General features: G+C 43.9%; 2 long non-coding RNA genes across 3 annotated transcripts in view; one reads left to right on the top strand and one right to left on the bottom strand.

Annotated features, from left to right (window-relative positions):
* Window positions 1-26,040, top strand: part of LOC118354776 (uncharacterized) — a 120,530-nt gene that overhangs the window by 73,939 nt on the left and 20,551 nt on the right. The window contains exon 1 of one of the 2 annotated variants that reach the window (XR_007410586.1): window positions 24,348-24,508. The exons of the other annotated variant lie outside the window; for it this stretch is intronic. This is a non-coding gene — a long non-coding RNA (uncharacterized LOC118354776). Of the gene's footprint in view, window positions 1-24,347; window positions 24,509-26,040 lie in introns of those variants that run through there. 2 annotated transcript variants of the gene reach the window in all.
* On the bottom strand, window positions 4,140-15,685 carry LOC112671057 (uncharacterized). Its single transcript, XR_003143360.2, has 2 exons — window positions 15,418-15,685; window positions 4,140-4,303 (listed from the first exon to the last, which is right to left on the bottom strand). It is a non-coding gene; the product is annotated as an uncharacterized LOC112671057 (long non-coding RNA).

Below are 26,040 nucleotides of genomic sequence, written 5' to 3'. Positions count from 1 at the left end.
CCAACAGAATAGAATAGAGATCCCAGATATAAACTCTTGGGTATAAGGTCAAGTGATTCTATACAGTAGCACCAAGATCAAAGAGGAAAGGATGATCTTTTCAACAAATGGTATTGGGGAAACTGCATATCCACAGCAAAAGAATGAAATTAGAGCCTTACCTAATGTTATATGCAAAAATTTAACTCAAAATGGATTTTAAAAATTGTGTAAGAGCTAAAATTATAAAGCTCTTAGAAGAATATGTAGTAATAAGGCTTCATGATAGTAGATTTAGCAATGATTTTTTTGTATGGTATGAAAAGCAAAGGCAACAAAAGAAAGAATAGATGAATTGGCCTGTAACTCAACAACAACAAAAACAACCCAATTTAAAGATGGTTAAAGCGGGATCCCTGGGTGGCGCAGCGGTTTAGCCCCTGCCTTTGGCCCAGGGCGCGATCCTGGAGATCCGGGATCGAATCCCACGTCGGGCTCCCAGTGCATGGAGCCTGCTTCTCCCTCTGCCTGTATCTCTGCCTCTCTCTCTCTCCTCTCTCTGTGTGTGACTATCATAAAAAAAAAAAAGTTAAAGCTTGCATAGCTTTTTTCCAAGGAAGATATAACCAAAAAGCACACGAAAAGACCTCATCATCACTAGGCATATGAAATTGCAAATTAAAACCACATGACATACACTTCTATCTATTAGAATAGCTATTACAAAAACAGAACAAAAACAGATAATAACAAGTGTAGTAAGGATGTAGAGAAATTGGCACACTGTGCTTTGCTGATGAGAATGTAAAATGGCTCAGTTTTTTGGAAAGCAGCATGATAAATCCTCAAAAAATTAAACATTGCATTACTAAATGATCCAGCATCTTCACTCCTAGGGATATACTCAAAAGAATTGAAAACAAGAACTCAAACAGATATTTGTACACCAATGTTTATAGTAGCACTGTTTATATTAGCCAAAATACAAACATGTGGAAACAATCCAAATATCCATTGGCAGATGAACAGATAAACAAAATATAATGGAATATTATTTGTCCTTAAAAAGCAATGAAAATCTGAAATGTCATACAACATGAACAAATTTTAAAGATATTATGGTAAGTGAAATGAGCCAGACACAAAATGACAAATATCGTATGAGTCTACCTATATGAAGTACCCAGAATAGTCAAATTTATAAGTCAGAAATGGTAGTTGTCAGAGGCTGGGGAGAGGGAGAAATGGGGAATTATTATTTAATAGGTATGGAGTTTCAGTTTTAGGAAGGATTCTGGAACGTGGATATATTAATGCTGTTAAACTGTATACTTAAAAGTGGTTAAAAATGATAAATTTTATGTTATTTATTTTACCACAGTTAAAAAAAAAATGTCTCTGGAAATCCAGATGAAAATAAGATGACCAGGTTGGGAGAGAATGGAGGAGGATAGCTTCCTGGAGGAGGTGGACTTACAGAAGTAATGGTTGCAGTTTGACAAAGAGAAGAGTGGGGGGCGTTTGTAAAGGGCTCAACGTTGGGTCTGGCTAAGATGTGTGTGGTGCATGCACAGAGCCCTGGTCTGGCAGGAGCAGAATACAGAGTTGGTGCTCTGTGAGAGAATAGATTGGATAAACCCAGCTGGTGGGGATGAGCCTGCAGGAGAAGGACGGCTGCTTGTAGGGCCTGGGAGAGACCAGGGCAGGCTCTTGGGAAGGAACTAGTTGCCAGAAAGAGAGCCCATTGCTGCTGTGTTATCAGAATGGTCTAGAAGAGAAACAGTAGGAGAAAGAAGGCAGGGGGAATGGCTAGGATCCTGCTGAAGCAGCCCACACCCGAGGTCTCAGGGCTTGGGCCGGCGGGTGGTAAGAGTGGGAATGAAGGGCCAGGGCAAATCTTTGCAATCAGGCATGGTTCCCACCTTCTCTTCTTGATTGCCAGGGGTTGTTTGGGTCCTCTGCAGTGGGGAGCAGAGGGCCAGAGCCTCCCCTATTTGCAACTTTCCTGTGTGGGCCTTGTAAATGTGAGTCAGATGTGTACAAGGGATAGACCGAGGGTGTTTATATGGATTTCCTCCAAAAGATTGTCTCGTATAGTAGATGACAGAATTGGATTCAATGGTGGCTCTTTCCTGCTCTTAAATACTGTGACTCACTCATTTATTTGAATAATAATTTCTCAGCTCTTAGCATGTGCCAGGCACCACGTGAGGCAAATTCAACAGTGAATGGCAGGAATCTGTTCTCGTGTGGCCGCCTCCCCTGTTTGTGTCCTCCCTCTTTCAGTGAACTCATGTGCCTAGCCTAATACCTGGCAGAGAGTAGATCCTGAGAATGGCACTCCTTGTTTTTACTGTTCCTCGTGGCTCTCGGCCTCCCATCAGAGACATCCTTCATCACTTTGTCAGTGCTCATGTGTTCTGTTTGCACATGCACACCCCCCCCCCCATTTTTTCTGGTTGTTGTAAAGCTAATCCCAGATCACCCACAGTCACTGCCACAGCACAGGCATGAGCTCACCAGGCAAGAAGTGGGACTGATATTGCTTAGCAACTGGGAAAATAGCTCCAGCAGGCCCCAGAGGGGCTCCACACTTCATCCCTGGGCCACGTGGAAACGGAAGAGCTTCAGTTGAAGTAAAGATACAAACAAACTGAACTGGTCCCCAAACATCATGCTTCACGTTGCCTGACACTCAAGGGAATGATCTTATTTGCATCCTGCTTAACTTCTCTCTAAAGCTCCAACATGTGCCTAAAAGGGTCAGATCAGATGGAATAAGCTTTCAACGGTTGGAACGTCTAAGTCCTCTCTTAGACGCATGCACACGCAACGATGTATACTTTCAGATGCACACGCACACACCGTTTGAGGTGACTTTGTGTTCTTTCAGGATGTGCTGAGTCAGCTGTTTGCAGTCAGAGCCTGGGAGCTATCCTGTGTGTCTGGAACAGCGAATGAGGACAAAAATTGCTCAGTCGGCAATGTTTTGCAAGCACTTGTGATGAATATCTGCTATCCTTCCTGGGTCTTCTGCATGGCTACAAACTGCACTAGGTGGGGTTGTTCAAAATCCAGGACAAAATGATGCTGTCAGCCACACAAAATGGGGAGGAATGGGTTTCCAGGATCTAATTTCAGGAGCTAATCAACTGGTAGTCCTGGTTTGCCTTCAGAGTTGCTATAGCTGTGTGTTCAGTTCCCACAGAGAGATGATTTTAAGATAATGGAGAGAGATTTTTCATCAGGACAGCCAACCTGAAGAATTTTCTGCTGGCTTGCTACATCAGAAGCAGGAGCCGGGCAGAGTGAGTTTTGCAGTAACCGTGTGAAGATTGCTTTGTGCCCCTGGCCCCTAACCATGGATAGCAGTATGATTAAGAAACTAGAGTAGAAGGCCGGGAGCAAAGAATCCTCCGCCTATAAGTGATGGTACGTCACACCGGGAGGAGAGGGAGGTTTGCTGGGCTCACACATTACAGCATAAGGTAGTGTGTCCTGGTCTGCCACTCCCTGGCTATGTGACCTAAGGCAAGTTGTCTTATGTAAAATGAGACTAATGATACTTCGAAGGGTGGGTGGAAGAAATATCAAGGCTGAGTTAATATAGTCAAAAGCCCAGCCCCTGGAGGCAGTGGTAACTTCTCCCACTCTAGCCAATAACATTTAATTAATTGATTAAGTTTATTTTAGAGAGAGAGAGAGAGCATGAACAGGGGGAGGGACAGAGAGAGGATAGGATCTCAAGCAGACTCTGCAGTGAGCGCAGAGCCCAACGTGGGGCTCAGTCTCACAACCCTGAGATCATGATCTGAGCCAAAATCAAGAGTTGGACACTTAACCAACTGAGCTACCCAGGTGCCCTGCCACCTAACATTTAGGTGTGTTTTTCACACCCCTGGATTCCACCTTGGGTGACTTTATCTGGTCAAGTGTCATCAGCTAACCCAATCCTTAGTCTCTAGCCTTGACTATGTTATTCCTACTCAATCACTTCTTGTCTTTGGCAAGTCCTTCTTCTATTCACTTTTTTGATCCCACTAGTCACACCTTGATTTCCTTCACACTCCCTTGACCCAACTCTGTTAGCATCAAATAATGTTTATTATCCTGTAGTCAAGTCCTAGCTTGTTAGAAAATTACCATTCCCCAAGCCGACATTTAACATTTACAAGATAATTTAATATTACAAGTTTCTAAAAAATATTGACCCGGTTCATACAAACTTAGACTTAGGGCTTTTTTACTTCTTCAGTCATTATCTTAATCTTGGGGCTGGACTAGAGCCAGAGTGTTTTGGTTCCAATCTGCTAACATCTTCCTCCTATGGGAGAGAGGCGAGAATTAGAGTGACCCTGAAAGGATTGTGAGCCAGAGCTAATCCAGGCTAACTCTAAAATGAAAAAGGGTCTGTAGAATGGTCATCTCCACACCCTTCCCTCCAATTCACTCTGGATTGCATTCCAACTTGGCTTCGATCCTTACCAATTTATTAAAATGGCTTCTGCTAAAGTCAGTAACATGTGCTCTACTCAATGGGCATCATTATTATCTTTTTTGGGGGCTGTTTAATTCACATTTTTGGACTAATTATTCAGTCTCCATGGCTGATACTATCATAAGCATTGGAAAGAACACATACTTAGTAAAAAAAAAAACACTGATTTTAGACACTGCTCTCATAGATCCTTTAACCTTCAGGAAATCAAGAATTTCTGGAAACTATTAAAATTATAAAGAGGTTAATATTTATAAGCTTTTATCCTCAAATTTTGCTAAATGTAACCACATTAAAATACTGACATAGTATATATCTTTGATCATAAAGCAGCAATGTATAAGAAGCAACACTATTATATATGTCTTTGAGCTGGGAAGTTTCTCTAGTGATTAAGTCATGTTCAGGCACAATATTCAAAAATATAAATCCTTTTTTTTAAAGATTTAGAAAAAATTTAAATTTATTCATGAGAGACACAGAGAAAGAAGCAGAGACATAGGCAGTGGGAGAAGCAGGCTCCCCATAGGACCACAACCCAAGCCAAAGGCAGACGCCCAAACACTGAGCCACCCAGGTGCCCCCAAAATATAAATTCTTATACAATAGTTTCTCTAAGTCTCCTTCAAAGTCTTCAATTAACAGAAATACTTAAAAATATTTTAACTATAAACTAGTTTACAATGATTTTATTTTTTTGAATCTTGAAACTTTCTACACATACTGTCTTACATTTCTTTTTAAAGAACTAATGTTCATCAAGTAATCACTATTATCATCCTCATCTGATTCAAAATTTACCCTTTAGCTTTTTGGGCTCTGGGACATACTCAACCACCTTTATAGGAACACATCTTCTTTTCCTTCTGATTCATCCTTCTTAGCCAATCCCTAAATAACTCTTAGTAGCAATATTTTGGGAGCACTGCTGTCATAGATTTTAAGGTGATCTATAATAGCCATATTTCTAAATGGTACTGACATATTGGCTTTTGGACTTCTGCTTCAAGTAGAAGTCTCTAGACCAGTGCTTGGCTTACTGGTTTATTATAAAAGGATAGAGCAACAGCCAAAATAATTTGAGGAGATGCATGGGGCAAGAATTGGGGAGGAATTTCCAGGCCCTTCCCTGTCATGCCATCTTCCCAGCATTTCTATGTATTCACCAACCTGCAAGCTTCAAAGATGAAGAAAGATTTTTCTTTCTTTTTTTTTTTATAAAAAGGATTCTATTTATTTATTTATTTGAGAGAGAGAATGAATGAGAGAGAGAGAGAACGGGCAGGAGGAGAGGGAGAAGCAGTGTCCCCACTGAGCAGGGAGCCCAACATGGGGCTTGATGCCAGGACCTTGGGATCACAACCTGAGCCAAAGGCAGATGCTTAACCAACTAAATCACCCAGGTGCCCTCAAAAAGATTTTTCACCTTTCTTGTTCACTATGGCATGTTCACACCACTGACTATTCCCTCCTTCTTGGAACATTCTGTTGCCTTCTGTGACACCACACACCCCTGGATGGCTTCCTGGTTCTCTGGCCATTTATTCTCTCTGTCTCCTTAGATGGATCTTTTCCTTCTGCTTGATTTTGAATTGTAGACCTTCTCAGGTTTTGATCCTAAGACCACTTTTTCTTCTCCCGTTACTTCCCTTGGGGAGATCTCACCCACCTCTATGGCTTCAATGACTATTTGCAAGATGACAGCTCTGAAATCTATGTCTCCAGATAAGGCTACTCTTTTGAACTCTTCACTCCCACATGTAGGGCCTGTCGAGTTTATCTACTACCCTAAACGCATCTACTTGTCTCTTTTGGGCAAACTCACCACCCCTCACTTGAGTGACTGTGGCAGCCTGAGAGGCTTCTCTGCCTCCATTCCAATCGATGTCTTCTGCACTTAGCAGCTAAAGTGATTATTTATAAGTGCAAACCAGACTTCATTATTTGCCTGTGTAAAACTCTCCTGTGGCTCATCCTGACTCCTAGGATCAAGTCCAATATTCTAACATGGCTTCTTAGGTCTTAAATGGTTTGGCTCCTAGTCATGTCTTCAGCACCCTGGCTTCTTCCAGGTTCTGGAATTTACCAAGTTTCTGTCCATCTCAGAGCCTTCTCACATTCCATTTCCTTGCCAAGTATGCTGTTTTTATACACTCGTGGACTTTTCCTTTGTGGCACTTATCACAATTGCCACTAAGTGTTTATGAAATTATTCATTTATTGTTTATCTCTCCCACGGAAATGTCCCATAAAGTCAGGCACCAGATCTGTTTAGTTTGATTCTTTATCCCTAATGCTGAACACAGTCTTATTTGACGGAATAAATACCTCTCAAAGGACTGAACAAACCAGTGAGAGGCGAAAGGATGGGAAGATCCTGGCATTAGGCTTTTGCCTGAACCTTGAAAATGGTTGCTTAGGTTGGTGCCTGTGAATAGATGTGAAGCCCAACCTTCCTTCAGATGTAGATTTCAACTTCCACAGAGGGACTGTGTCAAGGTCTTTGGGTGTCCCAAGGACAGTACCGTGTGTGAATAATCTTGATGACAACAATCGGTGAGACTACATGGTGCCTGGATTGGCTTAATTGTGAAGAACGAGATGGTGACATCGTCTCGCTCTAACAAGTAATGAATTGATAGAATGAGGCTATAAAAAGAGCAGAGTTCATGCTCAAGCAATAAACACACTTGGGTTTGAATCCTAACTCAAAATCCTATCATCTTATAAAATCAGGCAACTTATTTAGTTTTTCTGAGCTTCTGGTTTGGGTAACTATTTCATTGGGTTATTGTGAGAATTAAATTATATAGTCCATGTTAAGTGCTTGGCAAAGAGTTTGGCACATAGCAAGAGCTGATTAAATGTTTCTCGTTGTTGTTGTTGTTATTATTATTATTATTAGTGGTCTCAATTCTCTAGTAACAAACTATTTGGCCTGGACAAGGTTGCTTCCTTCAACTGTAAAATCGTCATCTTTTTTCAACCAAGTAACCTCTATAGTTTCTGTAGCTTTAAGATTCAGTGATCTTTTTAAGATCTTTTTAAGATTAAGATCTTTTTTTAAGATTCAGGGAACTTTTAGGTCTCATCCATGCTGGAACTCTTTGAACCACTCCCATGGGAGATGTAAGAATCTTTTCTCTTTGGAGCCATACTCAGACAGACTTGTCCTGGAAGATAAACAAGAATGACACACACAGAAGGGGAAAGTCCAGTCTAGTCTGGCCTTGTCCTGCCTGGAACCTGGCACTTCTGGGTGAGATTATAGACAGATGTTTCATGACAACCACATCATGTACATCTTTCTGGAAATGATGGCAGGAGAGAAATCAGAGAAGCAGGACGACTTGAATTTATTTTCTTGGAAAGATTTTGTTGGCAAGATTCATGCTTTGCCTCATAAATGGGCAGGGAGGCTAAGTGAGCAGGAATAACTGAGTTTGAACTACTCTCTCTCTGCTGACCGAACCCAAGAACATTGCCTCTAAGAGCCTGGTCCTTGGCTTCAGCTCACACCTGCCTTCTCCAGAGGTCCCAGGCTGTCTTTCTGTCGCTTTTGGTGATCTGTTTGATAGGATACATGAGTAATTGGAATCCATTTGGAGGAAATGTATGGGAGGAAAAGAAGATAATTTGGAGAAGAACAATGACTTTAAGTAGGAAGAGATGGGGGAAGATTGGGGGTTTCCCAGTGTCATAGATAGGATTCTATACAGTTGAGAGGCAGAAAATCCAAAATCAGTATATTAAGGTTTATCCGACCCACACACTGAATGCTAGAGACCCACACCAGGGTTGTTACTATGGCTCCTTAATTGTCAGTGACCACACTCCTATGCTACTCTTCTGCCATCTTCAATAAACAGTTTCCATTTTGTGGCCCAAGATGATGGCTCCAACTTTTGTCATCACATCTGCATTCTAAGCAGCTGGAAAAGGAAAGAGAGCAAAGGGGAGGGGAAGGGCCCACATCCCTTCCTTTTAAGGACACTTCCCAGAAATTGAACACATTGCTTCAAACTTCTATCCTGCTGCCCAATACTTAGTCATATGGCCCCATGTAGCTGCTGAGAGACTGGGAAATGTGTCTTTTCTCTGAGTAGCAACACGTCCACCTAATTTTTGTGGGGTTCTGTTACTGAGGAAGAAGTTGAGACAGGTGTTGGAGGACACACCCTAAAAATAAGAATGGACACAATAGGGTGATGTCCTAGGAATAGCCAGTCAGTCGGGGGTGTCAGCTCTGGGGCCAGGCAGCCAGACCTGGTTGGAATCCTCATTCTACCACATGCTAGCTGTGCACTGTTAAGCATGTTTCTGAATCTCTCTCAGCACCATTAGTAAGTGACACTAATACTAACTCCTTCTGAGAATTGTCACCAAAATTAAACAAGGTGATGTTTGTAAATTGCACAGGGTTGTCCTGGCAAATGACTGGAAGCTTACGATAGACTTAATGATTATAATGTTTGGTTTGGATGCAGAACCTCCCCAGGATGTCCTTTTCCTTTGGCCCTAGTGAGAATGAGATTTCTAGCTGGCTGTCATCATTCTTGTGACCATTACCCACACCCTTCAGAAAGGCCATCATTTTCTCTTTAGATAGATGAATCTCTTGCTTGGATTTTTGAGTTCCTCTGAAAGCCAAGATCTCCTGGACAGAATGGAGCCCTGACATTTCAAAAGTAAGAGCTTACAACAAGAACATATCAGTGAATTCCCTCTTCAACAGTGCTTCATTCTCTCAAACATGCATTTGATTTAGGCTTCATAAGGCAGTTATTGTCCATTTATTAGTGATTGTTTATTAAAAACATATTGTAGCCTGTGGTGTGGTCACAGAACACCAAAAACAATCCCAGCCTCCACCTCTACCTTTTCTACCTAACACCGAATGGCCCGTGTTTGTCCTCCTCCAAAAGGATTTCAGTAACTGCTATTCATTGCAAGAAGGGAACACACTTAAGGCTATTCCTGCATCTCCATCCCAAAGATAACTATACCCCAACCTATGCCCCTAAAGGACAAGGCATACGGTGAACTCAGATATCCGCTGGCTGGCTTTCTTCTGCAGGCTGTGGATCTTGCCCGCGTGTCGTACTTGCTGTCACACTGAGGTGGAGCTAAGTTCTGTGTGATTTCTTTACACAGTACCGGAAGCGTCATGTATGATCTCTGATAAAACTGAAGCATAACTAATGATACTTGACATTTATATGAAATTTTGCAACTCATGAGGCATTTTTGTATGTTAATAAAAAATACTGACAATACTAACCATTTATTGACTATATATACTAAGTGTGTTATACACATCATCTCTAAATTTTACTATCTAGCAAGATGGACATTATTGTATACCAGTTTTACAGATTAGAAAACTGAGGCTCAGAAAGCAGGGATGACTTAACCAAAGACATAAGCTCAAAAGAGGCAACTTTCAAAAGAGGCAAAGTTGGGTTTCTTATGCATTTTCTTGGTTTCACTATAATTTCTTGCCTCTTAAGGGAGCCAGTAGAAGATAGAAAAAGGGGATGCACATGGGTCATATAAATGCCACCAGAAGGAAACATCTCAGTGCCACAGCTGGTCCCTGCAGGACAAAGCTACAGGTTCTAAGCAGCCAAGAAGTCACTCATTTTCTTGCCTTCTCCCAAGTTCCTTTCCAGCTGGGGGAAGAGGGCAGCTATTTTTGAGGGTTACTAGCTGGGAAGGGCTGGCGATGCAGAGATGTTATCTTCTCACACGACAGTCCTAGCCGAGCACCATTGGCAGGCGCTGATGGTCACATCAGGGGTGGCCGTTTGGACCCTTGATTATTACTCAAAATATTAATGCCACTTTTTCCTTTTCATATTTAATGTTAGTTTTCTCTTGGCCTCTTTCATTCTATAATTGTATCTCTTCAGTGAGAACATTATTTCTTAAGCATTAGTACTTTTTCCTATAATTTTTATAAAACATCTTCGAATTGCACTGTCAATATTGTAGTAACATAAAACTACTAATTGTTCATTTCTTTGATCATTTAATATGCTATGCAGTTGGATTATTTTATACTTTCTATGTCTGATTTTATGACTTGTTTTCTTTTCCTGATTGCTTTAACTGTGGTTTTTATATGTAAAACATCTGCTTAATTGAAATATAAAATATTGCAAAACATACACTCAGAAGATTTCACTCTTATCCATAACTTCTTCAACCCACTTTCTTTAGGTAACCATTTTCATCAGTGTCTGGACTCTTCTTCCAATTTACTTTTGCAAATATTAGTATGAGTATGTATATAAGTATGTTTTACTCATTAAAATATTCTTGTTTTTTTCTTTCCTTATTTTTTTAAAGATTTTATTTTTTTTATTTGAGATAGAGGGAGATAGAGCAAGAAAGAGAGAGAGAGAGAGAGAGAGAGAGAGCATAAGTGGGTGTGGAGAGAAGCAGATGGAAAGGAAGAAGCAGACTCTCCACCAAGCAGGGAGCCTGATACGGGGGCTCTATCACAGGACTCTAGGATCATGACCTGAGCTGAAGGCAGATGCTTAACCCACTGAGCCACTTAGGTGCCTCTTTTTCTTTCCTTATTAAGGCAAAATATTTAATTGCTAAATAAGACTGAATATGATGATAGACCTCACCCAGTTTCTTTTTTTTTTTTTTTTAATTTTTATTTATTTATGATAGTCACAGAGAGAGAGAGAGAGGCAGAGACATAGGCAGAGGGAGAAGCAGGCTCCATGTACCGGGGCCCGACGTGGGATTCGATCCCGGGTCTCCAGGATCGGGCCCTGGGCCAAAGGCAGGCGCCAAACCGCTGCGCCACCCAGGGATCCCAGACCTCACCCAGTTTCTATTTACAATGATTCAAAAGACATGGACGAAAGTAAGATACTGGTGAAGCATTCTTCCTTTGAAGAGGTGCAGGACCACGTGCAGCGCCTCTCTGTCATTTCCCTCTTGTAGTAGGACACATTCTGGTCCTTGTTTAACATGCGAGGATTAAGCAATGACCATGGACTGTTGCTGTTTTGGCTGAGAATCTGGCAGGATTTTCACATGAAGGGTAGGTGGTTTCCCACATTGGGGATAAAGGAACTGTTTCTGGAATTCACGAATAGCCAGGTGGAAGGGATGCATGAGACAAGATATGGGGGAGGAGCCAGGGCTTCTATGCCCTGAACTGTTCACCATGTGTTCACCAACCCAGAATCTCAGTCATGCCCTTTGAGCGCTGTTTGATCAATAGCATTTCGAGCACTGCATGCTTGTCGCTGAGCTGAGAGCTTTGCAAACATGGTTTCGCTGAATTCTTACAACCGTCGTGCAAAATAGATACTCTTATCTGCTTCACAAATGAGGAAAACCTTTGTGAACGGATTCGGAGGTTAACGCACAAAGATGTAGAGCTAAGAGGCCAAACCAGGATTCACTTCCAGTTGGATTCCTCTGAGCATTCGAACACCATCCATCTCCCTGCTACCCAAAAACTCATCCCATGCCGCTTCGCTTTTTACAAAAAACCTGCACAGGTACCTGTTTTTTGCAAACTGAAAGGAATCGGAAGAGCATTTTCACTTTTACGGGACAGCATTGCTTCTTCACTTGAGGCCATTTCAGCTCATGAAAGGTCTCATAGGAACTCCACTTTGGGCCAGCAGGGACAGCCTGGGTACTGAATGCGAATCAAGTAGTCATCACAGTAAAAACTTAGTAAAGAGCTCAGGGCCTGGCACACAGCCAGCACACGGCAACTGGTGATTATTGTCTAATCAGGATTTGGGGCCCACTGGGGGCAGGGAGTAATCACTGCGTGTGTAGATACATCGTTCTATGTCTCCGGGTGCGCACACAGAGCGGGACAGCACGGTAAAGGCTTCCCAGGCCCTGCCCCACGATGACTTCAGGAGTGAGGACACCATGGAGAAGGGGCAATGTACCTTGAGCTCTGCACCGCTCAAGGCAGGCCGCGTGGACGTGTTTGGGGACGGCCAGCAGCTCGGCTTTCCCAGAGGAGCCCGTAAGGCCCGGCTCCGAGTCTCAGGCTCTCCTGGGGGTGAAGGAGCCTGGGAAAAGCTACGACAAGGAACAAGAAGCTCATTGCCAGCTGTAAAAGTTCTAGGATTTGGTGTCCAGAGAAAAGGGAGAGGACATGGGTTTGCTGAATTTTCAGATCTCAGAGTAACCAAGGGGGATTTCCTGACTCTAGTAACCGGCCGCTAGCTGTGCTGAGTCAAGGAAGTGATAAAGAAGCAGGGGAGAGGCAAGTGTTCGACATCCTTTTTGGGGGGAAATGTCCAAAAAATGATTCTGGCCTAATCTTACCCAATCTTTGTAGAAAACAACTATGGTCGCTCAAGGAATAAGCATCACGTTTGGACACAGCATCTTCCAGCCCTGGGGGCAGCCGCCCTCCCCTGTCACTGAGCCATCCTCTCCTAGTGCTCCCCTCTTCCCGCTCGGCGGGGCCTACATCCAGCTCCCAGCCCCAGCCCGTCCAGTCTGCCCCATCCTGTCTGGCCCACTTTTCAGCCGAGGGGGCTGCCTCAGGAGACATCGCTAGCTGCTTGCCAGACTCTTACTAGGTCAAACTCCACTTTTGTCTTTAAACGTGGACATGTTGAGCCAGAAAACTAGGGTAAGCCTGAACCCTTTACCTGGGCCAGGGAGGAGCGAGAGCTGTATCCCAGACAAGCCCAGGGACAGAGGGGGGCCACCAAGAACGGACTGATTGGCCTTTGTTAATGGGCCTCCTTCTGTCTTGAAATGCTAACAGCTAGAGGGAGTTAAAAGGATTTCTGAAAGGTTTATTTTGGGGTGGGTTTGAAAGCTCCCCTCTCTTGCTCTGTTTTTCTTTTTAGACAGCTTTGCACAAGGGGCAGGTCTCCTGCCAAAAGGCCTCGTAATGCCCCTCTTTGGGGACTGAATTTATCCGCTCAGCTGTCCCTTGTAAATTTATTCCTGTGTGAGATTTTTCCCAAACCATTCATTCCTCCGCTTAGCTCAGGCAGCTGGAATGCAGAAAAAAAAATACATTTTTTCTTTTTCTTTTCTTTCTTTCTTTTTTTCTTTCTTTCTTTCCCCCCCCCCCCCCCCCAAGAATGTGCCTTTTGTGTGCTGGGAGGGGCTGGGCTGAAAAGAAAACAAACATGTGAGCCTGTGCACCTACACACACCAACACACACACCCCAACAGCCCCACAGAGGTCTGGGGGGCTGCCCTGGATTGCAGGGGGGTGGCATAGGGCTCCTGGGATGCCAGCCCATGAGGGTGTCTGCAATATGGGCTTCGGGTCCTCAGCCTGGGTCACAGCCAGAGAAACACCTCACTGGTTGTCTCCATGGCAACATCACAGTTTAACTGGAATGGAAAGCCTTGGTGGTTGAGAGCCAGGAGCTGCTTTCCAGCTGCACGTGTGCACAAAGCGGGTCCATGGGGAGGAGGAGGAGGGTGTTGGGAAATTTTACTTTATTTTTCCTTGAATGATTATGGTCTCTGAGGCAGGTGAGGGCTGTAGAAGGAGTTGGAGGTGACATACGTGCTTAAAGAATTTGGGCTGCCTTAGGGACAGTGAGAATTTTCCTGCAAGGCACAGTCACTGGGGAGGCCTTGTGTCTTGGGCAAGCGGGGAAAGGCATGTTGGTATGAGCAGGCTTGTGAGCCGACAGGCCTGCCTGTCCTCTGCGCTCCCATGAGGCGTCTCTTCGGCGGCTAAGCAGCCCATAGGGACAGTTGAAAATTTAGCTGCAATGGCAGAAGAGTCAGGACAGGGGTTTGTCCCATTTTCTGGAAAGGACTCACGGGCCGCGGAGCAAAGGGGGTCTGCAGTCAGTACAGAGAATAGAGGTCCAGGCGTCCTGCTGCGTGACATGCCCGCCACGGTCAGAGCCTGCAGGTGAGCACCAGCACCCCAGTCCTGGGTTCACGTCTATGCCCCCCAGCATCCGATCACACCTGGAATCTTGGTTTTCTTTCATGGCAGACAATGTCGAGAATGTGCCTATAGAGGACATTCACTTCCTTGGGGCAGCTACCACTGATATCCCTAGAGCACCAGGCTACTACCTGGGGAACCCCAAGTGTGATACCCACTTCTCTCGCTTTCTGAGCGGCCTGCCGCCAGTCTGGTACCTGAGCTAATTTGCAGGGTTGTGTTTTTAGGGAAGGAGCTCTTCTGCTGTGTGCTTTAGGAACCACCCCACCTCCCTTACCCACGGTTGGGTTGATGGGGCCCAGCTGACTGTGTACCACACCCAGCAAGAGGCAAAAAAGAAAGGGAAGATGAAGGCTCTACTTTTAGGAAGTTGGCCGTCCGATGTAGAGTATGGTAAGAACTATGGGAGGCCCAGGTGAACTGAAGAACGGCTCTGAGAGGGGCCAGTGGGGCCCGCTGAAGGCTCCTCAAGCCTCCATGTTCACAAAACCCAGCTGCTTGTCTTGTTCAGTGGCCCATTCAATAGATGCCTTGGGATAAGTGAGTTTAAGGGCAACTATTGTTTGCTTCTGGAATTGCAATATCACTTAATGGTGAAGAGTTTAGCACTTGATGTCAGACCGACCTGGATTTGAATCCTGGTTCCCCTACGTACGTAGCTATGTGCATAGCTATACAACCTCGGAGAAGTTACCTGTTTTCCATAAACTTAACTTTCTCAACTGTGAAGACTAAATGGAATAATGCGTGTGAAGCACCCAATTTTTTTCTTAGTTATTACCATTACTGGCTATGAATTAATTTATATATATATCTCAGAAGTTATTAGCTGGAGGCCCACAGCCTGAACCTGCCCTTCCCCCAGATCCACATGGGTTTTGTTTGGCAGATATTGTGTTGTATTTTAAATAACATTGACTTGGTTGCCAACATCTTAAAATTGGGAAATTTCACATAAAAATCGGAATTTGGGGCTTATGTTGAAAAATCATTAGCTCTGACAAACCTGGCACCAGTTTCTTGCATGGTAACGGGCGGCTAGCTGCAAGGCTGAGTAGGAGCTGGCGACTTTCCAGGGGGTCTACACTTCCAGGGCGCCATCGCCCCCATTCTTGCTTTTGTGTTCTCTCTTCCCGGGGAGCATATCCCCTTTGGGTCCTCACACCTGTTGGGTCCTTTCTGACTTTAGAATTCTAGTTATTTTGGCTCAATGATGTGTAGTAAAGGCTTCTGGAACTCAGCAAGTAAAGGATTACCTTGCCAATAATGCTTCTACTGCTTACATGGGAGAAGTCTGCTAGCCTCTTCTTTGTGATCCAACAGAGCCGTTGCCTTTATTGCTCTCAGAAATACCCCTGAGGTCAGAACTTGCTGGCTCTGGAGTCTCCCTTGCCTGCCACTGGCCACTGGTTATAGTGGTATCATGTCTTCCTTGCTCTTTCTCCAAAGTCTGAAATGGGCACGACCTCGGGTTTGCAGTTTGGGTAGGCACTGATGTCTGGGCATAAGAGTAACGAGCCTCAGTACTTTTTGGTTGGATCTTTGTTTTTCCAAATCTCCTTGAGTCAATTCAATCGCAATGCTAGATGCTGCTGCTGGCTGCTACCCAGAAGTACTCTGTGGTGCCTGTGTGGGAAGGATGACGACAGGAAGGAGCCTCCTTGCTCTCTCTCTCATTCTCCAGCTTTTTATTTTTTATGGGCTGGAGGTGAAACCACAACAGCAGAGAGGAGGTGAAGGCACAGAATGAAGATAACAGCCCGGAGTCTTTGATTCTTTTCTTCATGGGCTCTTTAGTGGACTCAAAACTGCACAGAAGTTCTGTGAGAGCTGCTTTCTCCTATCTGCCCCAGACAGATCCCTGTGGGTAGGGTGCTGGGTCTGGGTGTGAGTAGAGTTCTGGGAGGGGCATGGGGTTGAGGTCTGGGAGGGACCACTTGGTTGTTTCTGTGGGTGGGTCCATTTCTCTGACCCATAGTGAATAATCCTGTGTGAGTCCCAGCTGCTTCGCTTCCCTCAGGCTCCTACTCAGAGTAGAGGGTTTCAATATTACTATAGGTTGTTGGTTATCTGCACAGTGTGAAAGAGGATGACTGCCATTGGGAAATGTGACTCCAATGACTCTATATTTGTCAAATGCTCCAACTTTGGGGACAAATGCCCTATGAATCTTAGTTTTATAGGTCTGTATGTGATGATGGATGAGAGACTTTGTAAAAAGAGCGTGATGTTCCCTGCCATCATATCTAGAAAGCAGGAGTAGAGCAACAGAGCATTTTCAGACTGAAGAAAATACCATTCATGCAGAATCAAGCTTGCTATTCAAGTTCCTCTAGTCACCTTAACAGGGGGGCAAGAGATGGCCAAAAGAAAAGAAAATCACATTTTATTTTCTAGAATTTTGATAACCTTAAGATAATCTACTCATGTGTTCACTGATCTACAAAGAACTTGCTTCTGTCAGAGGTTGGGTTTACTTAGCCTGTATGTCTGGACATCAGTGGCCTTTTCTTCTTGAAGTATCCAGCTCTTTGGCATTGTGCAGACAGGCCCTTCAGGTGACTGAAGGGAGTGATGAGCCTGCTGGCCTGGGGTTGGCCTGTGAAGAGGCTGCTGGGACCCTATGCATCTCACGCAGCCATAGGAAGCTGGGCAGGGGAGGGCCCCGAGCCCATGTAAGGCCGTGTCCTTCACACCAGGTCACGCTGGATGTGGGTAGTTTACCACTACAAATCTGCACCAGAATCAACTGGAAACTCTGTAAGTGCAGATCCACCAAGTCAGAGTGCTGGAAGTGAGCCGGAGACTATACTTTTAACAAGCACCCCCAGGTGACTCTGAGCTTAAGAACACCAGTCTCACATGTGGACTTTAAAAACTCATGTGGAGAATGTTTCTCATTCCTCAATTTAAAACATTCTTTAATAGTATCTCTGCTTAGAGTGGAGAAGTTCCAGGAACCTAAATGCCAAGCCCTGGAGGGGACAGGATATGGGCTTCATAATCATCTCATGCTGTTCTGTACTACATTGGGGTCAGGTGAGTGAGGGCCTCATTACCTGGGACACCTGCTGTGAAGGAGCTTCTATAACCAACTCTGGATGTCCTTCCAGTTAAGCTTGGATTGTTTTCTTTAAAGGCTTGACCTGAATACCCCTTGGATCCAGGTGGAACACATTTTCACTTAAAACCATCAAATGTTGCCTCTGAAGGGAATTTAAAGATCTATTCCAGAGCCCCCATTTTTCTAAATGAGGAATTATAGGTTAGAAACAGACAAAGAAAAATGCTAGGATGATAAACTCCTGAATCTACACTCAAGGAGCTTCACAATGAGAGGGACTTAGGAGAGCAATCAAAATGATTCTCAAGTTCAGCTGTTGACTGAGCAGGGATGACCTCCGGTTTCCCAAGAATCCTTTCTAGAAGGGATGTGTGCCAGGCAAGGACTGTGCAGTTCCCGTCCAGCCCAGGCTTCCCTGTCGGCTCGGAGAGAACAGCTTGCCTGGCCCAACTCTGCTTGGACTGGTCCTACCACCCAGAAATGCACCAACCTCCATAAATACTGAGGACCGCTCTGTGCCAAGCTCTACTCTAAGCCCTGGTGTGTATCGTTAGCAGGAGCAATGGGAGCTCCTTTCACAGAGCTTACTGTCTAATTCTAAACTTACTAAACTCTGTTTCTGTGTTTTTAATGGTCCAGTTTTTCCTTGAGTAAAAACTTTGACACTTGGATTTTTGATTAAAAAAAAAAGAACATCACATCTTCATTTTTTTATTCCACAAATATTCATAGGAAACCATATGATCTCAGGCATTCAGTGCACCCTGTGGGCCAAGTATTACTTTAGGTGCTGGGTATTCAACAGTAAACAAGACAGACACAACCCCTCTTTCAAGGACCTTGCAATTGAGGGTAGAGAGACAGGTAATCAATAAATAAAGAACAAGGTAATTACTGTAATGACTACTTGGGAGATACGATAGAGCGACCTGGGGCGGGGGTGCATTACCGAGACTGGAGGTGAAGAGAGATTTCTCTAAGGGTTATATTTGAACCAAGGTTTGAAGGATAAAGGTAGCCTGTCAGAGAAGAATTAGGATAGAGAACAGCATGTGCAAAGGCCCTGAGCCAGAAGCGAGTTTGGTGCCATTCCAGGAACAGAGAGGTGAGTATGAGGAAGAAGGTAGGCACCAGATGACAAGGGCCTTGCAGGTGGTGGATGAGGTTTTAAGCTATGGAGACACTTGATATGACTCATGTTTTTAAAAGATGCTCTGCCTATATTGAAAAGAATAGACAAGGAGAGATGACAAGAAATGCAGGAACGCCATTGAGAAGGGCTTAGACCCCAGGCAGGGTGCAGGAGGAGTTGGTTATAGGCAGGATGTATTCCAGAGGAACAGCTGAAAGGATTTGAAGCTTGAAGGCTTTTTACATGAAAACCCTTTGAGAAGGTAAGAAATATGTAAGGGAAGATTAGTATTTTCTGGAGTCACTTCACCATAAGCTTTAGAAGGGCAGGTACTCTGTTGTATGCACCCCTGTATACAGTACAGGCTCATAGATAGATGCATGGTAAACAGCTGAATGTGTAAATAAGACGAATGATGTTCCATGTGATCTCTTTTTTTAAGTTAATTTTTAAAAATGAGATCAAAGTAACACGATTATTAGCATGAAATGAAATACACATAACTTATGTGTCCCTTTTTGATGAATTTCTCTGTGGTTTTCTATGGCCATTTTTCCGAGTTCTGCCTTGATATTTCAGGCTGTTTCTCCTTTACACCCAGAACCCAGACTAAAACATGGCCTCTCCAATCTTGGTGGATGGGGCTTCAACACAATCCTAGTCAGTGGATCAACCCATGACATGGGGCAGTTGGAGCCCCTCTGGTGCTTGCTGTTAAGAGACATCGCGTCCACAGTGGACGTTGCAGTATCTCCCAGTTCCTGCCATGCAGGTCTCCCATAAACGAAGAGATGAATCCATATGGAGTTGCTGAATTAGCTATTAGTCCAGCTTGGACTGGAAAGAGTAAAGGATTAAACTGGGTCTCAAACTGTTTGGACAGAACCGAGATCTGGGCCATGTGAAAGGACAAGAGACGGTAGGTTGAAGGGTAGGTTGGAGCATGCTAGAGAAAAATCACTCAAAATTTGGCAGTGGGCAAAAAATAATTTCTTTCCTAGAGGAGGGAGGAGAAGGACCCCAAAGGTTATGGCTTTTGACCTTGTGAGACATTAACCAGTTGATTTTAACATAGTGATCTTACATTAACTTCTATTTTAAATTGCCTATAAAATTTAAAAATTTTCAAATTGTCATTTGTAGCAGTTTTTTTTAAAAGATTTTATTTATTTATTTGTGAGAGACAGAGAGAGAGAGAGAGAGGGAGAGGCAGAGACATAGGCAGAGGGAGAAGCAGGCTCCATGCAGGGAGCCTGATGTGGGACCTGATCCCGGGACTCCAGGACCATGCCCTGGGCTGAAGGCAGACACTAAACCACTGAGCCACCCGGGGATCCCCATTTGTAGCAGTTTTAATGTCTTTCCCTCATTAATTAATGAATTGGATAAACTCTATGACACGTATTCATTCTATATTTGCATGACAGTCATGGGAATGGCCTGTGTGTCATCTCTTCTTCTGAAACCGTGTAATTCCCCACCTTCTCCCAGGTACCCTTTCCCCAAGGGCCCAGAATAGCTCAGGGGGCTGGTGTCCCTAGGGATCCCGTCCTGCCTCATGGTCAGATTCCCAGGTAGGCTGGGTGTTGGGACAGTGCACGCATCTGTTCACAGTATGGAAAAGGAGGAGTATGGAGGGAGGTGGTATTTAAGTCACAGTGCTGGGGATACAAACATACATCATGAACATTCCCCTTGGTTTTCCATTTGGCAAGCTGTTCCCGGGGCCAAGGGTTGCCAACTTAGGAGCAGGTGATTCATTCTGAATGGAAACACTTGTATAGTACCTCGCAGCTCCTCTCCACCCCTGACGGGGCTGCAGGGACTCCCCAACTCAGCACGTTCTTTTGGCTTCTTTTGATGTATCAGTGGGAACCTGGAGTTTACCTCTCTAAAGGTTTCCTGAAACATTACCCGCTCAGACCTTGCCAAGTTGCCAGGTGGGATGGAAGGAAGGCACACGTGACTCTGGAAGACCCAGGAGCGGGCCTTAAATCCTGACACTCCTGGGGTGTGAAAAGGTCTGAGGGGGCAGCCAGGTTGAGGTGAAGTAGTAAAAGTCTGTGGTTTGTCAGGAAAGGGACAAGAGTGGAATTCTGTATGAGTAGTTGACTGACCTGGGGGCAGCCTGTGAATGCCTGATTGCCTCGTAAAATGGCACAGAGAAGCAGTGTCTATGAAAGTGGCAGGTGGCCGGGGAACAAGAGTCATCTCACATCTGGCAGAGCCATGAGCAGAGAGGGGGGTGGGTGGGTATGGAAGGCACAGGAGCCATACTCTTCTTCTGGTTGGGGGCAGGGAGCAGGCTGGGCCTGAGCCCATCACCAGTGTCCTCTGCCTAATTTGGTCTGTCAGGGTAGTAATGACAGCTCCACTTTTTTGTTCCAGGTAAAATATTAAGTGCTTCATAGACATAGCTTACTTAGTCTTCACAAGCTCATGATGAAGTAGGTATTATTACCATCGCAGAAGGGAACAGCAAGCTTCAGAGAGGTAAAGCAGTTTGCCCAAGGTCACACAGCTGGCCAGGGGCAGAGATGGGACTCAACCCCTGGTCTGTTTGGCTCCCAAGCACCTTATTACTATGTTACACTTGTCCCTCCAGGTAAGACTGTGAATCCAGTTGCAGAAAAATGTTAATAATAGGATAGAGGAACTGCCAAGCTCTTCCCTCTGGCAAGATTGATTTTTCAGGGAGACCTCGAGCTTAATGAGAGCAAAAGCTCCGGCCTGACATGGCTTTATGTGCCCTCAGACCCCAGAAGTGCTAGGCATGCAAGCAGAGGACAAAAAGCAATATTATTGCTGTGAACTTTCATTAGGATGTATAGAGCTCTGTTATGTGTTTGGAAAGAATCCATCATCTCAAGAAGCTATATAATGCTCAAAACAGCTTTAGAAATTCTCTTTGGAAATTGCTTTCTGAGCCTCAGGCACATAAATATATTTTTATATATATCTTCAATCATGGCAAGCCTTAGTCCTGTGAGGCTAGCTATGAATGCTAGAGAAATCCAAAGGCAATCCAGAGCCAAATTCGGTGAAGGAGGTGAATTATCAATTTCGAATTTTCGGTTTTGTTTAAAAGCAAGCTGGCGTTAGTGTAAAGCAACAAGGTGGTGGTATTGAAGAGCTCCAAACCCATGCTGAAGACATTTCTGCAGTAGGGGAATCCTAACAAGGTTTTGAGCAAAGCCCGGCACTTTTAGGTCCTGCCACCTTGCCCAGCCTCATCTCAAACTGCTTTCCCACTCACTCTCTATGTCCCTGTCACCTGGTTTCCGTTCAGTTTCTTGGGACACAATGTGTATCACCTGTCTCAGGGCTTCATACACTTTATTTTCTTGCCTCTTTTTGCCCAGCTCATCTGTCTAGCCCAAGCTAAAGTGCCGTTTCCACAGTGTGACCATCTCACCCCTTACTCCCTCCTTAACTTTTTCTTTTGCGCATGTAGTGATAGATTCCAGGATGCTTCTACTTGTAAAAACACCTTGGCTCCAACCCCATCAAGCAAGCTCCACGGTGGCAGACTGCTGTCTTGCTCCCCACTGTGCTCCCAGCGTTCAGTACAACATATGGTATATTTTTGGCATTCAACAAATATTTTTCAAAGAACGAGTAAACAGGAGCTTCCAAGGCACCGGCTGCCAAAGTGCTTCTCAACCCCTCTCTAACTAGCTCCACTGCCTCTTCTGCTGACTTGCTTCCTCTTCTGTCTCCACCGAGCTTCTCAGAAGCTTTCGCCCTTGGCTCCCCCTCAGTCCGCTTCAGTGGTTCCCCTTCCTCTTCTGGCCTCTTACAGGCACTCCGTGGGTTCTGCTTTAGGCATATTTTCTTTTGTGCTAACTTTTGTCTTCAGCCCTGCGTCTCTGTAGAGCTCCAGCCTGTTTCCAACTCCCCAGCTTGGCCACCTGAAACCCGTCTTAAGGACCAGAACTATTTTTTCCCTCCTGCTCCTCTTCCTGTGCTTTTTCTTTGGAATGTTTTAAAATCTGTCCATTCTCCTAAAAAGAAACGGTAATTTTTGGTCTTTGCCTTCTCCTCTTCTCCTTCCATATTCGATTCTGATTTGGAATGTCATTTGCATCTTTAATTTTCTATCCATTCTGATGAGAAAATTCCAAGGTAGGCCCTCATTATTTATTATTTCTCAGCTGGACAACTAAAACAGCTTCAGGGGCATCTGGGGGGCTCAGTCAGTTGGGCGTCTGACTCTTGATTTCATCTCAGGTCATGATCCCAGTGTTGTATGATTGAGCCCTGCATTGGATTCCATGCTCAGCATAGAGTCTGCTTGAGATTCTCTCTCTCTCCCTCTTCCTCCACCTCCAACCCCCACATGCTCTCTCTCTTAGATAAATCTTAAAAAACAAAAATAAAAACATGAAACAGCTTCAGAACTTGCCTCCATCCCTAGGCAGCTGTCAAGTTTCCCCCTAAACTTACAATTCATCCTTCAAATGGTTGTCTGAGTAACATAATGACCGTCCATTGTCTAAAGAATAGAACCCACCATCTACCTTAATCTGCCACTGCCTCCTTCACTATTCTTAGTCCAGTTGTTCTCAAAGCACAGCCCCTCGATCAACTGTATGTCAACATCACCTCGAAGCCTGTTAGAAACACAAATTCTTGGGCTCCACCCCAGACCTACTGAGTCAGAAACTCCTGAGGGAGGGGACAGAGCAGCAATCGATATTTTAACCAGCCCCCCCCCCGCCCCCCACACACACACCCCGGGTGATCTGATGAACTCTAAGATTGAGAACCACCACTCTAGTGGTACCAGATTTAGCATTTTTCTAAATTAAAATTATTTTTGTGCCCTCATGACTTTGCTAATGCCTTTTTATCTGAGTGGAATGACCTGCCTTCTTCACGCTCCATCCCCTATATCCTACGCTCCATGATTTTTCCACCTGCCAAATTCCTGTTCATTATTCCAGGTCCTTCCCAAACCTTACTTCTCCATGAAATATTCTCTGATTCTCCCAGGCAGAATGAATCACTTTCATCTGTGAGTTTTTCACTGGTGCTGCTCCTTGGACTATTGAGATATGTTTAATTCCGCCTCATTGTTTGTCTTTATTTGACTGTGAGCCCCTGAGGACAGCACATGAGATGTTTTTATCCCAGTATCCACAGCCTCCCATACAATAAATATTTTCTGAATTGACTTGGATCAATGTACTATTTCATATACATTGGCAGGAAAGGGTGAGGTTTGTCTTGGGTAGAGAAGTCAAGCCAGAGGCACACAGCATCCCACCCCTTTGGGAACTTGATTTTCCAAGGTAGCTGCTCTGTGGCTTCTCTCCAACAATTTGGGTCACCGGAAGTTGGGTAGCTTAATCTTGGAGACATACCCAGAATGACTAAGAAGCCTCAATTTCTTAGAAGATAGGATGTTTGAAGAAAACAACAGAGAGCAGATCATCAGAGAGGTGATGATAGGAAAGACTCAGGACTCCAAACTGACACATCTAAGCTAACAAATGAAGTAGACTGTCACCCCATCCCCAAACCCTCAATAAAGAAAAGAAATAAAAGTCTATAGCTTTCTGATCTGCTGGTGCTGGTGTGGACAAGACAAAGCATTTTTTAGTTATGAAGCCATTAGTTAATACTGATCCTTTTTTTCCCCTGCTTGTTATGAATGGAATTGTGTCCCCTAAATATCCATATGTTGAAGCCCTAATCCCAAATATAACTGTATTTGGGGCCCCAATTCAACAGAACTGGTGTCATTAGAAGACTAAGAGACACCAGGTATGTGGGTGCACAGAGAGAAGCCACGAGAGGACACAACAAGTAGACAGTCATCTACAAGACCAGGAGAGAGATGTTAGAAGAAACCAGCCCTGCTGGCACCTTGATCTTGGACTTCCATCCACCAGAACTGTGAGAGAATACATTTCTGTTGTTTTAGCCACCAGTCTGTGGTATTTGTTATGGCAGCCTGAGCTGACTAATACCCTGCTGCTTTCATATTTTTCTCCACTCTTTTCTTTTCCCTATTCTTATATTTCCCTCTGCTCGATTTTCAGCTTCCATTATCTTATTTTCTTTATTTCTTTGTAAAAACTGCAACAAAAGCGACAGAAGACCATAAACTAATTTGGAGACTGTGGCTTAGAATTCTATCGAGTAGCTCAGAATCAGAAAACTGGAAGTTTGGGTTTCCATGGTAGCAAACCTTCCATCTGAAATCATGTTTCCGAAGCTTGTGTTCCATTAGAGCTTTTAAAAAATATATGTGCCTATAAATATATATATATGCTCACAATTACATGTTATTTTGGTGAGTCTTATGGGTCCACCCTTCCTGATATGATTCTGGGCTTTCACTCCAGTTCTAATGTGACTAGAGACTAAGTGACTAAAGAATTTAGATGAATTCAACCCTCCCTAATTCAAATTAGAGGCATATTTCCCATTCTGCCTCTCATGTTCTCCCTCCACCCAAGAACTTCAGTCCCAGGAAATAATCTCAGAAGGGAAGTCCTATTTCAGTGATCTCTGGAATAGATACTGCTTGTTACATAAATTGGAAAAATATGAGGATGTATGTGATAAAAGTAGAAATATTTTAGAATGAAGAGAGATACAACCTAAATGAAATCCAATTTCGTTTTAGTCAATTGCCAATGTTAGTCTGGTGTGTGCTAGCGCTAGAGATTACACATCGGCCCACTGAGTGAGGAAGGAGTAATGAAGACAATAACAATAATTTAAAGTTTTTTTTTTCACATTACCTTATATAGCTTTATCATCTATAGATAATACTATGAATTAATAATATTGTAATTAATAACGTTGATTCAATTTTATTGATGAGGGAAAAGGAAGATTAGAGAAGATATGAGATTCACTCAATGTCACAGATAATCAGTAAATGTGATGCCCGGGATATGAATATCCAAGTATAATACATCTTCCACTGGAATCTGTAAGGACTTGGACTTTAAAGATTTCTTCCTAATTCTTCACTTGCCTTCTGGGATACCAATTGCACATATGTTAGACTCTTTGCATTCTGCAAGTCTCTGATACTCTGTTTATCCTTTCTTCCATCTGCCCTTCAGTTTGTTTGTTTGTTTTTTTCTATTCACATGTCTTCTAGTTTACTAGCTTAACTTCAGCTATGTCTTATCTGCTGTTAAATACATCTAATGGGTTCTTGCTTTCAGATACTGCAGTTCTAGAATGTCCACTTCTGTGGGGCAGCCTGGGTGGCTCAGCAGTTTAGCGCCACCTTCAGCCCAGGGCATGATCCTGGAGATCCAGGATCGAGTCCCACATCGGGCTCCCTGCGTGGAGTCTGCTTCTCCCTCTGCCTGTCTCTCTCTCTCTGTGTCTAATAAATAAATAAAATCTTTAAAAAAAAATCTGTAGTTTAAAAAAAATAGAATGTCCACTTCTATTTTTAAATA

This window comes from Canis lupus, chromosome 5, assembly GCF_003254725.2.
Source record: "Canis lupus dingo isolate Sandy chromosome 5, ASM325472v2, whole genome shotgun sequence".
Taxonomy (NCBI): domain Eukaryota; kingdom Metazoa; phylum Chordata; class Mammalia; order Carnivora; family Canidae; genus Canis; species Canis lupus.
This window is presented reverse-complemented; position numbering and strand designations above follow the sequence as displayed.